The sequence below is a fragment of the Drosophila melanogaster genome, chromosome X (genome assembly GCF_000001215.4).
Source record: "Drosophila melanogaster chromosome X".
NCBI lineage: Eukaryota > Metazoa > Arthropoda > Insecta > Diptera > Drosophilidae > Drosophila > Drosophila melanogaster.
The window spans coordinates 23,049,801-23,067,581 of NC_004354.4; positions in this window are offsets into that span (position 1 = coordinate 23,049,801).

The window sequence follows — 17,781 nt, forward strand, 5'->3', positions numbered from 1 at the left end:
AGCTCAGGGAGAACCTTTGGAGCGAGACAAATGCGATTTGTCCTCTTGAAGATAATCGGGACCACGAGACCAAAGACAGAATCTGACCAGCAATAAACAAGGCATGAAAATAAACCAAGCTGCAGGACTTCCCGCATTAGTTGAGCCAGTAATACTGCCGCGCATAATTCCAATTTGGGAATCATGAGTGTCTTCAATGGGGCATGGAGACTATGTAGATGCATCCTCCATATGCGTCAATGCTGGCATCATTGAATCCATGGATTTCGACCACGCTATTGGGTACCAGTGCGAGACGAGGAAACAGCAACTACTGGGTGAGACAGATATCAGCAGATAAGTTTAACCAAGCAGAATGAAGCGCCGAAGGTAAACTTTCGTCTCCAGATTTGCGGCAGCAGGATTTTGGCCTTCGTTTTGACGGGGCAGACAAAACCAAGAGGGTCCTAAAAGCGAGCAATTGTAGACAGGACAGAGCGCTTGCTGGATTTTTAGAACTGCTTCCATGGGCTATGTGGAGAATAGCAGAATATCCGAGATTGAATACCAGGCGATACCAAGAGTTTTGGATTATTAAGAAAGATTAAGAAAGTAATCATTTTCTGAATCGGGAATCTGCTTCAAAGTACCAGGATAATTTGAGCACCATTTTCTTGATTTAAAATGACCTTTATCCAGTAATCCTATGGTCTGTCGCATGATCTCCAAGGCATCTTCGGTTGAGTTACCTCCTGTGATGAGATCATCGACATAAAAGTCTCGTAGAAGAATTTTAGCGCCAATTGAAAACGGTGTTTTTTCGTCTTCTGCTAGCTGGCTTTTGTAGGTGACGGTATCATGCTTAAATACTTGTACTTTTTCCTGAGGTCAAGCGACAAAATGCATTGTAAATAGCTGCCCGGTACATCGGTACATCTTACAGATGTCACCAGTTAAAGCAACAGGTAAGGTTCGAAACTGTAACGAAGTGTGAAACAGTTTGTATCCAGAAGAAGTTTTGGCAGAGCCATCAAAGACAACACGCAGCTTAATTGTTGTGCTGTCTTCCTTTAATAGTTTCTAGGAGTCAAATGGTACCAGAGACATATGATTTAAATATAAGATAAGATAAAGACTGGTGAATAAAGGCTGAATACTTCTGATTGAGCTGGCGATGGCGTTCAAGTTTGTTTTCGAGATTTAAAAAACGGCGATAGGCTTGTCGATAGGAATCTCCCAACCCTTCCGGGCTGCACTTTGCAGGAAGTCGAACTGAATATTCTCCAGATGGAAGTCTGGAAAATGTAGACTTGAAGTGGGCCTCGCAGTGGAGTTCTTCCTTTGAGCGCTTAGATACGGATTCAGCAAAGGTTTCTGTCTCCCAAAATTTGGGCACCAGTTCGAATGCACTCATCAGGCATTTGAGGTGCATTTGATTGAACGGTCAATGATTAAGCCTTATTAGGGTTGGAGCCACCACCAATGACAATCCATCCAAAACTATTTTTTTGGAGAATCGGAAGTCCATCGGCCTATTTTATTTGGCCTACGAACAGCAGATCAAAGAAAAGACCAGCGCCTATCAGCAAGTCAATTTTTTGGGACGTGAAAAATTGGGGATCAGCCAAGCGAAGATCAGCTGGTATTTTCCAGTCTTCAGAGTTTACAGTTAGGTTGGGCTGATTGTTCGTGATAGTAGGAGCTACCAAAGATTTGATATTGGCAACGAACTCTGAAATTCGTATAAATTCTTTTGAAATATATCTAGAAAGAGTAATTAGCAGATAAGATACAAAAAGAAAGAAATTATCTTTCTCTCGCCCGAAGGAGGATATAGCTGGTTCCCTATGATCGAAAGACCAGGAATATTATTTGCCTATTTATATTTTCAAGATCCATTCCTTAAGTTTTGTGAACTGCAGTAAGATCGTTGCAGCTTTAACACCATCCAAGTAGATTTCTATAGTGCCTGCTTTGTCCCGCTCATTACCATGCAATCTGATGGCTGTGTAGGGTGCCGATTCAGTAACAAACGTGACAGTGATCAAAATACATGTAGGCGTACAGGTATATAGTGGCATATCAACAATAACCACAAGGTAGCCCGAAAATCAGCCAGACGCTAAGTCAGCGAATTCCAATGCAGCACTCGCATCCGCTCCACTGTGGACCAGAATCGTCGCTAGGTCAGCATATCCCACGCTGGCCAGCTCCCATATAATACCGAATGCATAAGGCCACTTGTGGCCACAATAGATAAAAATCAAGACTGTAAATTCAGTCTAAAACTGATATTGAAATAAAACTGATTAACGGCAATTCTCTTCGTGTTTTTAGTTTTATCAAAGTGGTTCAGCGGCGGCACTGAACCCTTGTTCGGCTCAGTAGTCGCGACGTGAAATCGAAAGTATTAGTCTAATACGTAACTATAATTATGTCACAGAGTTCGCGTTGCGAATCCCAAGATAGCTAGACTTAACAAATTATTATTTATAATTATATTATTTATATTATATAATTGTCTTATAACCACAGTAACCTTTTTGGTATAATGCTTGACGATTCAAAAAATGAAATTGTTTAATAATTGATATAGATATATTTTAATTACTGGTATATGTGAAAATAAAGAAAATTCTGAAAATTTAAGTTTTTTATTGAATGGCACGGTACGGATAACTTGAAAGACTGGATATAGGTTAATTATTAATTGGGTTATTATAACTTTCCTGAATCTTGCGGCTCTGGTACGCTATCATTGTTAAAATGCAAAACATTACACTCCACTCAGAAAACTCACAACAACACCCATCCACCAGTGGAATTACAATAGTTAACGAATATAAGTGCTTATAATTTTTTCAGTAGAGAGTTCAGTGTAAAACAGAACAGAACTTGAAACAGAACTTGACCGGAACTTCTCCTATTGAAGACAAATACGTATATCAAATAATTGGAGGTAAACAAGATTCGAATAGAGTCGAGTACTCAGTGGGGCACTCGCAACTCAAAAGTTAATAAAATATATGTGCATAGCTTACTCCGTACTTGTTATAATACATAAAGCATGTGCCTAAGACCTCGTTGCTTAGATAGGTGCGATTACCGATACCCAGATACGCGGTACATACATATTATAATAAGTATTTTAGCTTTTAGCAATTACTCGTCCTTTCCCAGATTGACATATGTATATACTTTATCTTGAGCCGCTACATATATATAAATAGTATATATTGCGTTGAGCTAATTGATTCGAGGACAGTTGTCAAATCTGTTTCCGGCAATGGCTGGTCAATCTGCACATGGTGACGTCAATTAGCCATGTTATGACATCAAACTTATAGAGATACTGAAATATCACGTTCTCATTGGAATTCTACTTCTGTATTTGATGGAGTATAATTTGTATTATTGATAAAGGTTTTTTAATTTCTTTGTCCACTTGAGACTGCTTGAAAAAGCTATTTATTCTAAAGATAATATTGCATAGAACAGTTATTATTCCTCAGCTCTTCATCGCCTCCCTTTTGGCACATGAATCCCTTGCAACACCGAATTGTGCCACCTTTAATAAATTATTGTAATAAATTAATTAAATGTAATTATTATATTAAACAATGGGATACAAAGAGGGCAGTTGACTGTGACTTAAAATATTAAAATAAATAAACTTCCCTATTACACTTTGTTAATAATACAAATGTTATTATTATAATTTGTATTTGTATTACATGTTAATAATATAAAACTTCGGTTCTTCTGTCAAATTTTATATAAAACATTGTTATACTCCAAAACAAGAGAGAATGCTATAATCGAGTTCCCCGACTATCAGATACCCGTTACTCAGCTAGTGTGAATGCAAACGCGAAATTTCATCATTTTTCTGGGATATCGATAGGTAATCAAAAATAAAATGAGCAAAAATTAAATAAATGTTCAAAAGCGTGGGCGTGGCCGGTTTGGCGGCTTTAGGGTGTTCGAGTGGGCGCGGCAAAAAGTTTTCTGCATATCGATTGAAATTTATCAGACTAATAAAATTATGAAAAAATATCCAATAATTTTTCAAATGTGTGGGCGTGGCAGTTTTGGTCAGTTTTAGGGCGTTAGAGTGGGCGTGGCGTCATGGGTCAACAAACTTGCTCTGCGTCTTTGCAGGTGTAATTGTGATTTCTTTGTGGTCTTTTTGTTTTTATACCCGTTAATCGTAGAGTAGAAGGGTATACTAGATACGTTGAATGTAACATATGTAACAGGCGGACTATATAAAGTATATACATATGCATATTCTTGATAAGGTTAAATAGCCGGGTCGCTCTATCCATTCCCGTCTGCCCGTAAGAACGTCGAGATCTCATAAAAGCTAGAAGGTCGCGATTCAGCATACAGCATACATCATGTTGCCACACCCACTCTAACGCCCACAAGCAGCACAAAACTGCCACGCGCACACATTTGAAAAATGTGTTGATATTTTTTCACATTTTTATTCGCTTTGTAAATTTTTATCGATTTCAAAAATAAAAAAAGTTTTGCCACGCCCACTCTAATTGCCTAAGGCCCACAAACCTGTCACACCGATACTTTTAAACAATTTTGAAATTTTTTTCTTTTCATTCCCCAATATCTATCGAAATCCAAAAAAAATTATAACATTTCGCGTTAGCATTCAATAGCTTCGTGGATTGCTCGCTTGAAAGGACTGATACCACATTAGACTTATTTGTATTAGGCATTACTCGGTACTGATTTTTTGTTTTGCAGAAAATATTTAGAGGGGAATTTGGCCCACGGGCAAAAAAAAAAATATAAGAAATTATTGGGGATATATCTCTTAACGTTGAAAAAATTAAAATTATATAATATTAATAAAGCAAACTGGGTTCAGTTCTCAACCCAGACACAAATCATCAGTCACCTTTCTCAACCATCGTAAACAAAGAGGCAGCCATAATTAACAAACAAACACGCCAACACCTATAATCTGGCGCAACATACGACGCCCTTGCGGCTTAAGCCCAATAAAACAAATTAACTGAATAACAACCAACAACAACGAGACTACCAATGACAAGGACATATGTAATAGCAGACCAGCTTGCACAATACTGGTCGAATCTATCTAAACACAGAATAGCAGAATATCCTATCCTATAATAAGAAATACATCACCAATAGTACAAAACAGAATACTCGCCCAAATTAAACAATACCCTTAATAGCCACGTAGCCCAATCATACAAAACTAGCACAAATTTACCTTTACTTAAGCCCGAAAAGGATATGACTGACTTTGCCTCATACCGACCCATATCACTATCCTGGGGATAACACTTGATAAAATAATACCAAATAGCCTATGGTGATTCCTAACGAATAACAAACTCCTACACCCACATCAGATAGGATTTAAAAAAGGCAAATCGACTCCAGATAATCTGCTCTATGCAGATCACTTCAACACAAAGTTACTTAACACTGAGAAACATACCTAACTCATCTTTCCTGAATTTGATCAATTTGGTATACAGTCAACTATAGACCAACTCATATAATGCCCCAAGATAATAACTTACATACATATATAAAAAACATTGCAAAAAAACAGAAAATAACAGTAGAAGTAGAATCAAATGGATCAAAAATCTATGCTCTAGAGAACGGCATTCCACAAGGATCTCCAATATCGGCAGTTATTCTTAATCGCCTATAAAAGGTTGATAACATCAAAGCAAAATTCAAGCAAATGCATTTTTATGCATATGCAAACGATTTCCTCTTGATAATTAAATTAAGAAACAATAACAGCCCAACCGTGCATTACGGTTCCTTACCACCCACTTATTATAATAAGTATTTTAGCTTTTAGCAATTACTCGTCCTTTCCCAGATTGACATATGTATATACTTTATCTTGAGCCGCTACATATATATAAATAGTATATATTGCGTTGAGCTAATTGATTCGAGGACAGTTGTCAAATCTGTTTCCGGCAATGGCTGGTCAATCTGCACATGGTGACGTCAATTAGCCATGTTATGACATCAAACTTATAGAGATACTGAAATATCACGTTCTCATTGGAATTCTACTTCTGTATTTGGTGGAGTATAATTTGTATTATTGATAAAGGTTTTTTAATTTCTTTGTCCACTTGAGACTGCTTGAAAAAGCTATTTATTCTAAAGATAATATTGCATAGAACAGTTATTATTCCTCAGCTCTTCATCGCCTCCCTTTTGGCACATGAATCCCTTGCAACACCGAATTGTGCCACCTTTAATAAATTATTGTAATAAATTAATTAAATGTAATTATTATATTAAACAATGGGATACAAAGAGGGCAGTTGACTGTGACTTAAAATATTAAAATAAATAAACTTCCCTATTACACTTTGTTAATAATACAAATTGTACGGATTATGAGCGGAGTCACCCGGTGCTTCAGCTGTCTTAACAGCGGATTAACATTTTATATATCGATGCTAATTGAACTGAACTGTATTCTTTCTTTCGCTCTTGTAATTTTGCGGTCATAGCGATCAGACGTGATTTTTGTATATGAAGAAATAAATGAAGTTAAATAGTGTATATATGATTCTTATTTGCGAACCCCATTACAATGATGTCAAAGCAGTGAGGCATCACAACTATTCATTGGTGGCCCATGAGGGGAACCTTGCTCATAAGAATCATAATTAATAATTGCTAAAAGCTGTTTGGCAATTTTATCTTCGTGGTCGGCTTCATCCAGATAAATCACCGTGCCTACGTTTTCTATCGCGCTCGCTCTCATCACGACAGAGCAGTATACGCAAACATTCGCGCTCGCTCTCATCACGACAGAGCTAAGTCCCGTTGCCCTTCGATTCCGTTAGAGTTGCCGGAATCTCTGCCAACTCAAAAAAACAAGACGTCAAAGAAGAACACCGATAACATACGAGCATTTGTGCATATTACATACAGTGGAGCAACGTCAGTATAAACAATGTCGAAATTTGATCAACTGGTGCGAGTTCAAACTGACCGCATTGAGTCTTTGAAGCGCTTGTTCAGTAATGTGAAAAAAGACTCGAGTGCGCGGAAAACGGAAATATATTTCGAAAAACGTTTGAATCAAATCGACGAGTTTAACAAAGAATTTCATCAGGCGCATCACACACTTATATGCATGGCAGACTACGAAGAAAGTGTGTATAAGCAACAAAATACAATCAGCCAATTCGAAGACCTGGGCATGGAAGTTTACTGTTTCGTGGCCGAAGAAAAGAAACGAATTTATCCAGGCACAGTGACGCACAACGAATCAGCTAACTCTACAATAACAACACATGTAGAGGAAGTACGGATACCACTGCCAAAATTACCAGTTCCGAAATTCTCTGGCAACTGCGCGGACTGGCCAAGTTTTCATGATGCATTTTTACGCTTAATTCACAATAATGAGCGTCTGGATAAGATTCAAAGGTTCCATTTTTTAAAGGAAGCATTACCAGTAGGCCTGGACAACGACATTCGCCAAATCGCTTTAACTGAAGCAAACTATGAAGTCGCTTGGACCACACTTCTACAACGATATAACAACCCACGAATTGTGTTCGCCAGCCACATGAACATGCTCTACAACTTACCGAATCTTTCGAAAGAAAAATCTGCTGACATACGGTCTATGGTTAGTACAGTCAACGTCTGCATTGCCGCTTGCAATACCGTCAAGGCGCCACTACAGGGAGGAGATTTTTGGTTGACTCATTATCTAACAACCAAACTACCCAAAGACACTCACACAGCTTGGGAGCATCATCTGGGCAGCAAGATTGACGTTCCTTCATACAAAGATCTGCAACAGTTCCTCAATGATCGACTTGTTACGTTAGACGCTATTGAAAGCCGTAACGCGTGCAGCGGCATGAAACAGTCAAATGAAACTTCAGACGGTACTAAACGCGTGCGTGTGCACAGCGCCCACACCAGGTCGGGTGCTTCCGCGTCCGCTTGCTATCATTGTGGCAACTTACACATACTTCGAAGATGTCCGCAATTTCTTTCAATGGATTGCTACCAACGGAAGGAAGTGGCCAGCAAGGCAAAATTGTGTCTCAATTGCCTGGGAAAATCGCACACACAAGCAAGCTGCCCCAGCAACAAGAATTGTCTTCATTGTGGTCAACGTCATCACACGATGTTACATTTTCCAGCAACACAGCCAACGCTGATACCCTCCTCGACATCATGCCAAGGTTCAGCAGCCAGTTCAGATGCCAAGCCGACTCTACAGTGCATGTCAACTACAACTTCATCTATGACTCATCGAAAGGTACTACTAGCAACAGCTCGGGTTGTACTCAGTAACACACAGACAGGATGCCAGGCCACGGTAAACGCGCTTCTTGACCAAGGATCGGAAGCAACTATCATTTCGGAGCATGCTGTACAGTCTCTCCAGCTCTCCCGAAGCACAACTCGCACTTCAATCACCGGAGTCGGTCAAGATTCAGGACGACGCTGCAAATTCATCGTAAGTTGTTCGGTGCAAACAGCAACTAACCCAAATTTCTCGTTAAAGGTCGACGATGCTTATGTTTTGAACACGTTGACATCACACATGCCAAGTCAAAGTTTTCCAGCAGGAAACTGGAGTCATATCCATGGTCTCATGCTCGCAGACCCCTATTATTATAGATCCAAGCGAATCGATATCATTTTTGGAGCCGACCTTATGGCACAACTCTTGTTACCTGGAACTAAGATTGGCTTGCCAAACGAACCCATAGCGCAGAACACTCAACTCGGATGGGTTCTGTTAGGCAATGTTGGCAACACGCATATTACACGCCACATTCGATGTAATCATGCCATAATAAACTCCGAAGAGCTGCTTAAGGTATTTTGCGAGGTAGAATCAGTTCCAGAACGCCCAAAGCTCTCCAAAGAAGATCAATGGTGCGAGTCTTTCTTTAAGCAGACCCATCAACGTCAACCAGACGGCAGTTATCAAGTCCGTTTGCCATTCAAGAGGAACTTTGACCCCAGTATGACGCTCGGAAAATCTCATCAGATCGCCCTGAACAGATATCTTCAACTCGAAAGGCGCCTTCAAAGGGACCCAGACAAATGGATCAGATACTGCAAAGGAATTGAAGAATATTTTCAACTAGGTCAAATCACGTTGGCAGAGACGAGCGAAAACTCAACCATAACCACGGATTCCTACGGTCGGCATGTTGCATCATGCGTGCTACCACATCATGCAGTTTTCAAAGAAGAAAGCCTCACCACAAAACAACGTATCGTTTTTGACGCATCGGCCCGGACCTCAAATGGCAGATCGTTAAACGATGTACTATGTGTAGGTCCCACGCTGCAAAATGATCTGCCAGCCGTTCTCTTGAATTGGAGACAATATCAGTTTGTTTTCACTGCCGATATACAACGAATGTATCGCTGTATCAATGTCCACCCTGATGACACGCAGTACCAGAGGATTTTATGGCGGGCGGCGGATGGAGTCATCAAACAGCATTGCTTAACTACCGTCACGTTTGGAACAGCGTCTGCACCTTATACAGCTATAAGAGTCATCCATCAAATAGCTGAAGACACACAGACAAAATATCCTATGGCATCCAACGTTCTCAAAAATGAGATATATGTCGACGACATTCTCTCAGGCGATCATTCACAAGAGGCAGCAATACGGAAAAGTTTGCAAACTATGCTAGCTTTAAAATCCTCTGGCATGGAGCTACGAAAATGGGCTAGTAATGACCAGGATCTGATGGCAACGATACCTCTCGAGCATCGATGCAAGCAGACATCCCTCAGTTGGGACAATGCGGACACCATCAAAACACTGGGTATGTACTGGTTGCCCAAGCAAGATTGCTTCACTTATAAATTACTAGCAAATACTCCAGCCGGTATAACAAAACGAGAAATCCTATCGACCATAGCACGTTTATTTGATCCTCTTGGATTAATCGCTCCAGTTGTAATTTCAGCAAAGATTATATTGAAAGAAATCACACTAGCGAAGCAATATCGCGAGGACGGATCGAGTACCTCACTGGATTGGGATGAGCCAGTTCCCAACACCATTGCCGTCAAATGGCAACAATTTCGACAGCAACTAATGAAGGTTAAGACGATCAAAATACCACGCAGCGTCAAATTTACGCCACTATTTAGTAGTGAGATACAACTGCACACCTTTTGCGATGGATCCTCCAGTGCTTACGCAGCAGCAGTGTATGCACGCACCCAACAGTCTGATGGGACTTTCTATACAACGCTCATCGTCGCAAAATCAAAAATTTCGCCAACCAAGCCGTTAACAATACCGCGCACTGAGCTATGCGGTGCAGTATTAGCTACCAAACTCACCAAATGGGTGCTGGAGAATAACCGATGGACCAATGCACATATATCTACCTTTTACTGGACCGATGCTACCATTGTTCTGCACTGGATTAAAGGAGACATTACTAGGTGGAAAACGTTTGTAGCCAACCGAGTGTCTTACATTCTCGACCACACCTCAGCGGCTCAGTGGCACCACATAGACACATCGGAAAACCCAGCAGATTGCGCAACCAGAGGCTTACCACCGAGCCAAATACCTGATATTTGGTGGCATGGCCCATCCTGGCTATGCAAACCACACAATATTTGGCCAAACACGCAATCACAATTGCTCAATCCAGAAGAACGGGATCTGGAGGCCAAATCCATAAAAATTAGAGCCTTCACTACCTTGTCAGACACAAAGGATTCTATTATTGACCGATTCTCGTCGTATACAAAACTGCTACGTGTCACGGCATACATGTTACGATTCTGCCACAATGCTCATGCTCGAGCACAACGAAGTCACGGATCACTCTCTCCTGACGAGCTGGATGAGGCCCTGTGCTGCATAGCTCGCCTTGCACAATCCGATACATTTCACGCCGACATCCAAGCGCTTAAAAGGAACAAGCCGTTACCACCCCGTAGCACACTTTCAAATCTTACACCGTTTCTTGACAACAATATCTTGAGGATTCGTGGCCGTCTCAAGCATTCAAATCTCTCTTTTTCTCGAAAACATCCAATTATATTACCTCATTGTCACCTATTTACAGATTTGGTAATTCAACACTCTCATCAGCTCACTCTACATGGCGGCGCTCAATTAACACTGGCTCACATACGCTACAAATTCTGGATTCCCAGAGGCAGACAAGCAGTCAGGCGAATCATCCGGAAATGCGTCACATGTTTTAAGGTAGCTCCAGTCGTAGCGAAGCAATTGATGGGTGACTTGCCATTACATCGAGTCAACCCCCCAACTCGTCCGTTCATTACAACAGGAGTTGACTACACTGGTGCGATTGAACTTCAAGCCGCGCGTGTACGAGGATCAACCACCTACAAAGGCTATGTAGCCATTTTTATATGCTTAGCAACCAAGGCGGTCCACTTGGAAGCCGTCACTGGACTTTCAACAGAGCACTTCCTGCAAGCATTTACGCGATTCACCGGACGTCGAGGACAAGTTCAACATATGTATAGTGATAACGGCACAAATTTTGTTGGCGCGAGTACATCGCTTAACCAGCCCATCACTTGCAAGGCAGCCCTAAACGAATCGACATGTCAACATGGGACAAGGTGGCATTTCACACCTCCATATTCTCCCAATTTTGGTGGCATCTGGGAGGCAAACGTGAAAGCAATGAAGCATCATCTTAAACGGATCGTCGGCAGCCACAAGCAGACGTATGAGGAGCTTACTACAGTTTTGATCAGGATTGAAGCATGTTTGAACTCACGTCCACTTTGCCCGCTAACCGCCGACCCTGACGATTTAGAAGTACTAACTCCAGCACATTTCTTAATTGGTGACGCACTACTGGCACCGCCACAAGGTCGGCCGAATAATAAGCCTTTGCGTGAACTATTTCTCGCACAACAACACATGACGCGACAATTCTGGTCTCAATGGTCTCGTGATTGGTTATCACACTTGCAAACTCGGCCAAAGTGGTGCCAAATCAAAGATAATCTTAGCATCAACGACTTAGTCATTATAAAGGATGATAATCTACCACCAGCTAAATGGACTATAGGCCGAGTCGTCGAACTGCACCCTGGATCGGACTCGCTAGTCAGAGTGGTTACATTAAAGACGAAATCTGGCATTCAAAAGAGGTCAATCACAAAGCTTTGTCCACTTCCGATTTCAACATAATTATGATCAACACACGGATCAAGAATCACAAGGAGCCTTCATGCTGGACGACGCATTGGCGGGCGGCATGTACGGATTATGAGCGGAGTCACCCGGTGCTTCAGCTGTCTTAACAGCGGATTAACATTTTATATATCGATGCTAATTGAACTGAACTGTATTCTTTCTTTCGCTCTTGTAATTTTGCGGTCATAGCGATCAGACGTGATTTTTGTATATGAAGAAATAAATGAAGTTAAATAGTGTATATATGATTCTTATTTGCGAACCCCATTACAATGATGTCAAAGCAGTGAGGCATCACAACTATTCACAAATGTTATTATTATAATTTGTATTTGTATTACATGTTAATAATATAAAACTTCGGTTCTTCTGTCAAATTTTATATACGGAAATTGGATCCGGAACTATATATGTATATATGTACCTATGTACAAAAAAACATTGTTATACTCCAAAACAAGAGAGAATGCTATAATCGAGTTCCCCGACTATCAGATACCCGTTACTCAGCTAGTGTGAATGCAAACGCGAAATTTCATCATTTTTCTGGGATATCGATAGGTAATCAAAAATAAAATGAGCAAAAATTAAATAAATGTTCAAAAGCGTGGGCGTGGCCGGTTTGGCGGCTTTAGGGTGTTCGAGTGGGCGCGGCAAAAAGTTTTCTGCATATCGATTGAAATTTATCAGACTAATAAAATTATGAAAAAATATCCAATAATTTTTCAAATGTGTGGGCGTGGCAGTTTTGGTCAGTTTTAGGGCGTTAGAGTGGGCGTGGCGTCATGGGTCAACAAACTTGCTCTGCGTCTTTGCAGGTGTAATTGTGATTTCTTTGTGGTCTTTTTGTTTTTATACCCGTTAATCGTAGAGTAGAAGGGTATACTAGATACGTTGAATGTAACATATGTAACAGGCGGACTATATAAAGTATATACATATGCATATTCTTGATAAGGTTAAATAGCCGGGTCGCTCTATCCATTCCCGTCTGCCCGTAAGAACGTCGAGATCTCATAAAAGCTAGAAGGTCGCGATTCAGCATACAGCATACATCATGTTGCCACACCCACTCTAACGCCCACAAGCAGCACAAAACTGCCACGCGCACACATTTGAAAAATGTGTTGATATTTTTTCACATTTTTATTCGCTTTGTAAATTTTTATCGATTTCAAAAATAAAAAAAGTTTTGCCACGCCCACTCTAATTGCCTAAGGCCCACAAACCTGTCACACCGATACTTTTAAACAATTTTGAAATTTTTTTCTTTTCATTCCCCAATATCTATCGAAATCCAAAAAAAATTATAACATTTCGCGTTAGCATTCAATAGCTTCGTGGATTGCTCGCTTGAAAGGACTGATACCACATTAGACTTATTTGTATTAGGCATTACTCGGTACTGATTTTTTGTTTTGCAGAAAATATTTAGAGGGGAATTTGGCCCACGGGCAAAAAAAAAAATATAAGAAATTATTGGGGATATATCTCTTAACGTTGAAAAAATTAAAATTATATAATATTAATAAAGCAAACTGGGTTCAGTTCTCAACCCAGACACAAATCATCAGTCACCTTTCTCAACCATCGTAAACAAAGAGGCAGCCATAATTAACAAACAAACACGCCAACACCTATAATCTGGCGCAACATACGACGCCCTTGCGGCTTAAGCCCAATAAAACAAATTAACTGAATAACAACCAACAACAACGAGACTACCAATGACAAGGACATATGTAATAGCAGACCAGCTTGCACAATACTGGTCGAATCTATCTAAACACAGAATAGCAGAATATCCTATCCTATAATAAGAAATACATCACCAATAGTACAAAACAGAATACTCGCCCAAATTAAACAATACCCTTAATAGCCACGTAGCCCAATCATACAAAACTAGCACAAATTTACCTTTACTTAAGCCCGAAAAGGATATGACTGACTTTGCCTCATACCGACCCATATCACTATCCTGGGGATAACACTTGATAAAATAATACCAAATAGCCTATGGTGATTCCTAACGAATAACAAACTCCTACACCCACATCAGATAGGATTTAAAAAAGGCAAATCGACTCCAGATAATCTGCTCTATGCAGATCACTTCAACACAAAGTTACTTAACACTGAGAAACATACCTAACTCATCTTTCCTGAATTTGATCAATTTGGTATACAGTCAACTATAGACCAACTCATATAATGCCCCAAGATAATAACTTACATACATATATAAAAAACATTGCAAAAAAACAGAAAATAACAGTAGAAGTAGAATCAAATGGATCAAAAATCTATGCCCTAGAGAACGGCATTCCACAAGGATCTCCAATATCGGCAGTTATTCTTAATCGCCTATAAAAGGTTGATAACATCAAAGCAAAATTCAAGCAAATGCATTTTTATGCATATGCAAACGATTTCCTCTTGATAATTAAATTAAGAAACAATAACAGCCCAACCGTGCATTACGGTTCCTTACCACCCTACTCATATATTATAAAATCAGATACAATAGCAATCCCTGAAACTATCAAAATCGTGATTATTAGGAGAGGAAAGTTTGTTATCTGCTCCGCCTCCCTGGCAGCAGAATTACAAATAGAAATCATAACCTTAATAAACAAATGCAACACATGGTACAAAAACAACACAAACAACAGCCACACAACAAGCTTTTCTAACATAATACAAGAACAACTGAGAAGCAGAAGCGACCAAATCAAGTATGTACACATGTACAATATATATGTCGGCTACACAAGCGTAACTCAAAAACATCTTCTCGATCCCAACACCACACGCACCTGTCCCCTATGCCAGTCCGTAACCACCATGTAAGCATGTATCACATCCTGGAAACATGCCCAGCTATCACAGCAAAAAAACCAGGCAATTGTTAAGTAATCGAAAACACACAGACCACCACCTTAAAGATTCAACAATACAAATCATTGCAACCATAATAAAATTCATTAAAACTAAAACACTTAAAAATGGTATATAAGTAGACATGTACATATTCGTTGGCCTTGAAGCTAGTAAAATGTAGTATAATTTACGCTTACGTTAGTATTAGTTTTGTAAACTATCCTATCATATAAAATAAATCAAAATTAAATTGTAGAATTGTTCATTTTCGTTTATTTTGCTGTTAAAATATGATCAATAGTTTGTCTTCAAACAGACAAAACATCTGCACGAATAACGAGCAAAGTTGAATTCTCTATGGGAAATTTGAAGCCAATTTTGTATTTGAAGTAAACTTTTTTTTACGTTCATAAGACCTTTTGCGATGAGAGTCAGATAATATTTCCTTCCATAAATTTCGGTTCTATATATATATATATATTCTTGATCAGGATCAAAAGCCGATGCGATCTCGCCATGTCCGTCTATGAACGACTCGATCTCAGGAACTATAAAAGCTAGAATGTTGAGATTAAGCATGCAGCTATAAGAGACATAGACCAAATTTTGCCACGCCCACATTAACACCCACAAATAACAAATGAATAACATATTACAGCCGCAACTGGCTATACAAATATTTTGTATGAACAAATCTTATCAAATCAAATGGTCAAAACGTCTGTTAACATTAAATTGTCCAAAAAAATTCGAATATTGCTTCGGAGTCTATCAGCTGTCCAAACTTATCGCCTTTTGATTGATATATCAATGTACTGATAATCAACAAAACTTATATATTCTTAGAGCCCCTGTCAGGTTCTACGCCATCGTTTTGCTGAGATCCATGACGTCTAAATATATTTTTAACGTCATGAGCACGAACAAAACTTCCCAGAAATAAAAATTCCCAGAAAGAGAAACAAAATCTGAATCGAAATCAAATCCAAACGCGTATTGACTTAATGTGCTGGTGGCTATCGACTCGCTGAAGAATGTCCATAAATATTAGTTGGTAATTTTTATATTTGCAATTGGATGAAATTATCTATGATAACAAAGGCACAAAAAATATAAAAGCTACTTCGCTAGAACTCCAAAATCCAAATGTGTCTTTAGCTAATTTTACACAAATTAAATTATTAAAAAAAAGGCTAAGATTTCATAATCAATAAGAAGGACTTACGTATATTAAGTATCGATCAAATGGGGAGACAATATGGAATTATTGTCTTTAAATTGACCCACAAAGTCTATGCGTTGCTGGTTGCGTTTTTCTTAATTACTCAACAGTTTAAGTTGGTTCATATTCATTAATGGTTCAGACACACACATTTTGTTAAAGTGTTTACAAAATTTCTTTATTTATCCCAAACAATAAATTCTTGACTGACAGCTTAAAATTAATTTTCACTTATATATACAGTGGTACATACAACAAATGAGAATGATATAGTAAGGTTCCCCGTTCCCCGATAACCATTACTCGAACGTGAAATTTCATAATTTTTCTGGGATATCGATAGATATTGGGAAATAAAAGTGTGGGCGTGACCGTTTTGGGCGTTTTGAAGGTGTAGGAAGGGGCGTAGCCGAAGTGTTTTTTGTACACCTATAGAAATTTGCAAAAAAAAAAACAATAAAACAATAAAAACTGCGTGGCAGTTTTCATGGCTAGATCGACTACTGGCCAACGATTAATAAAATGTCGAACCAATTATTGTTTTGCCATCTTATCGGAATTACTGATGTATTTACGACTATATACCTACATAGATTTTGGGGCCTCCTTACACTTAGAGCTATCTGAATTGACATTTACTTAAACATTAAACTGCGTGATATGTTGTGGGTATGGCAATATTTCTACAATTTCGACTTTCGATTTTTATACCCGTTACTCGTAGAATAAAAGAGAATACTAGACTCGTTAAAAAGTATGTAACAGGCTTTACCGACCATATAAAGTACATATACTCTTGATCAGGATCAATAGCCCAGTCGATCTAGCCAAGTCCGTCTGTCCGTATGAACGTCGAGATCTCAGGAACTGTAAAAGCTATAACTATAAAAGCTATAAGACGCAGTGAAAGTTGGTTGACCCATGTTGCCACGCCCATTTTTCACATCTTTACTAGTGTTGTAAATTTCTATCGATTTCCAAAGTTGCCACGCCCACTCTGACGCACTAAAGCCGGCAAACCAGTCACGCCCACACTTTTACATTTTTTTATTTTAATTTTTTTAGTTTTTTTATTCCCCAATATCTATCCATATCCCAGAAAAATGGTGGCATTTCGCGTTCGCATTCACACTAGCTAAGTATCTGATAGTCGAGGAACTCTACTCGAACTATAGCATTCTCTCTTGTTTTTTATTGTGACCTTTTTTATAAAATGTTTTTCTCTTACTAAAGACAATTACCAATTCCATTTTAACTGGTCACTATAAGAATAAACCGGTAGACTAGATTTGTTGTAACGTATATAGGACGTAGAAGGAAGGCGCTTCCAGGCCTATAAAGTTTTTATATTCTTAATCAGAATAACCAGCCGAGCCGAAACTAAGTATAACGCCGACTCTAACGTCTACAAACCGTCAAAATCTGTCACGCAATAGCAGTAAGTGTTCTGAAT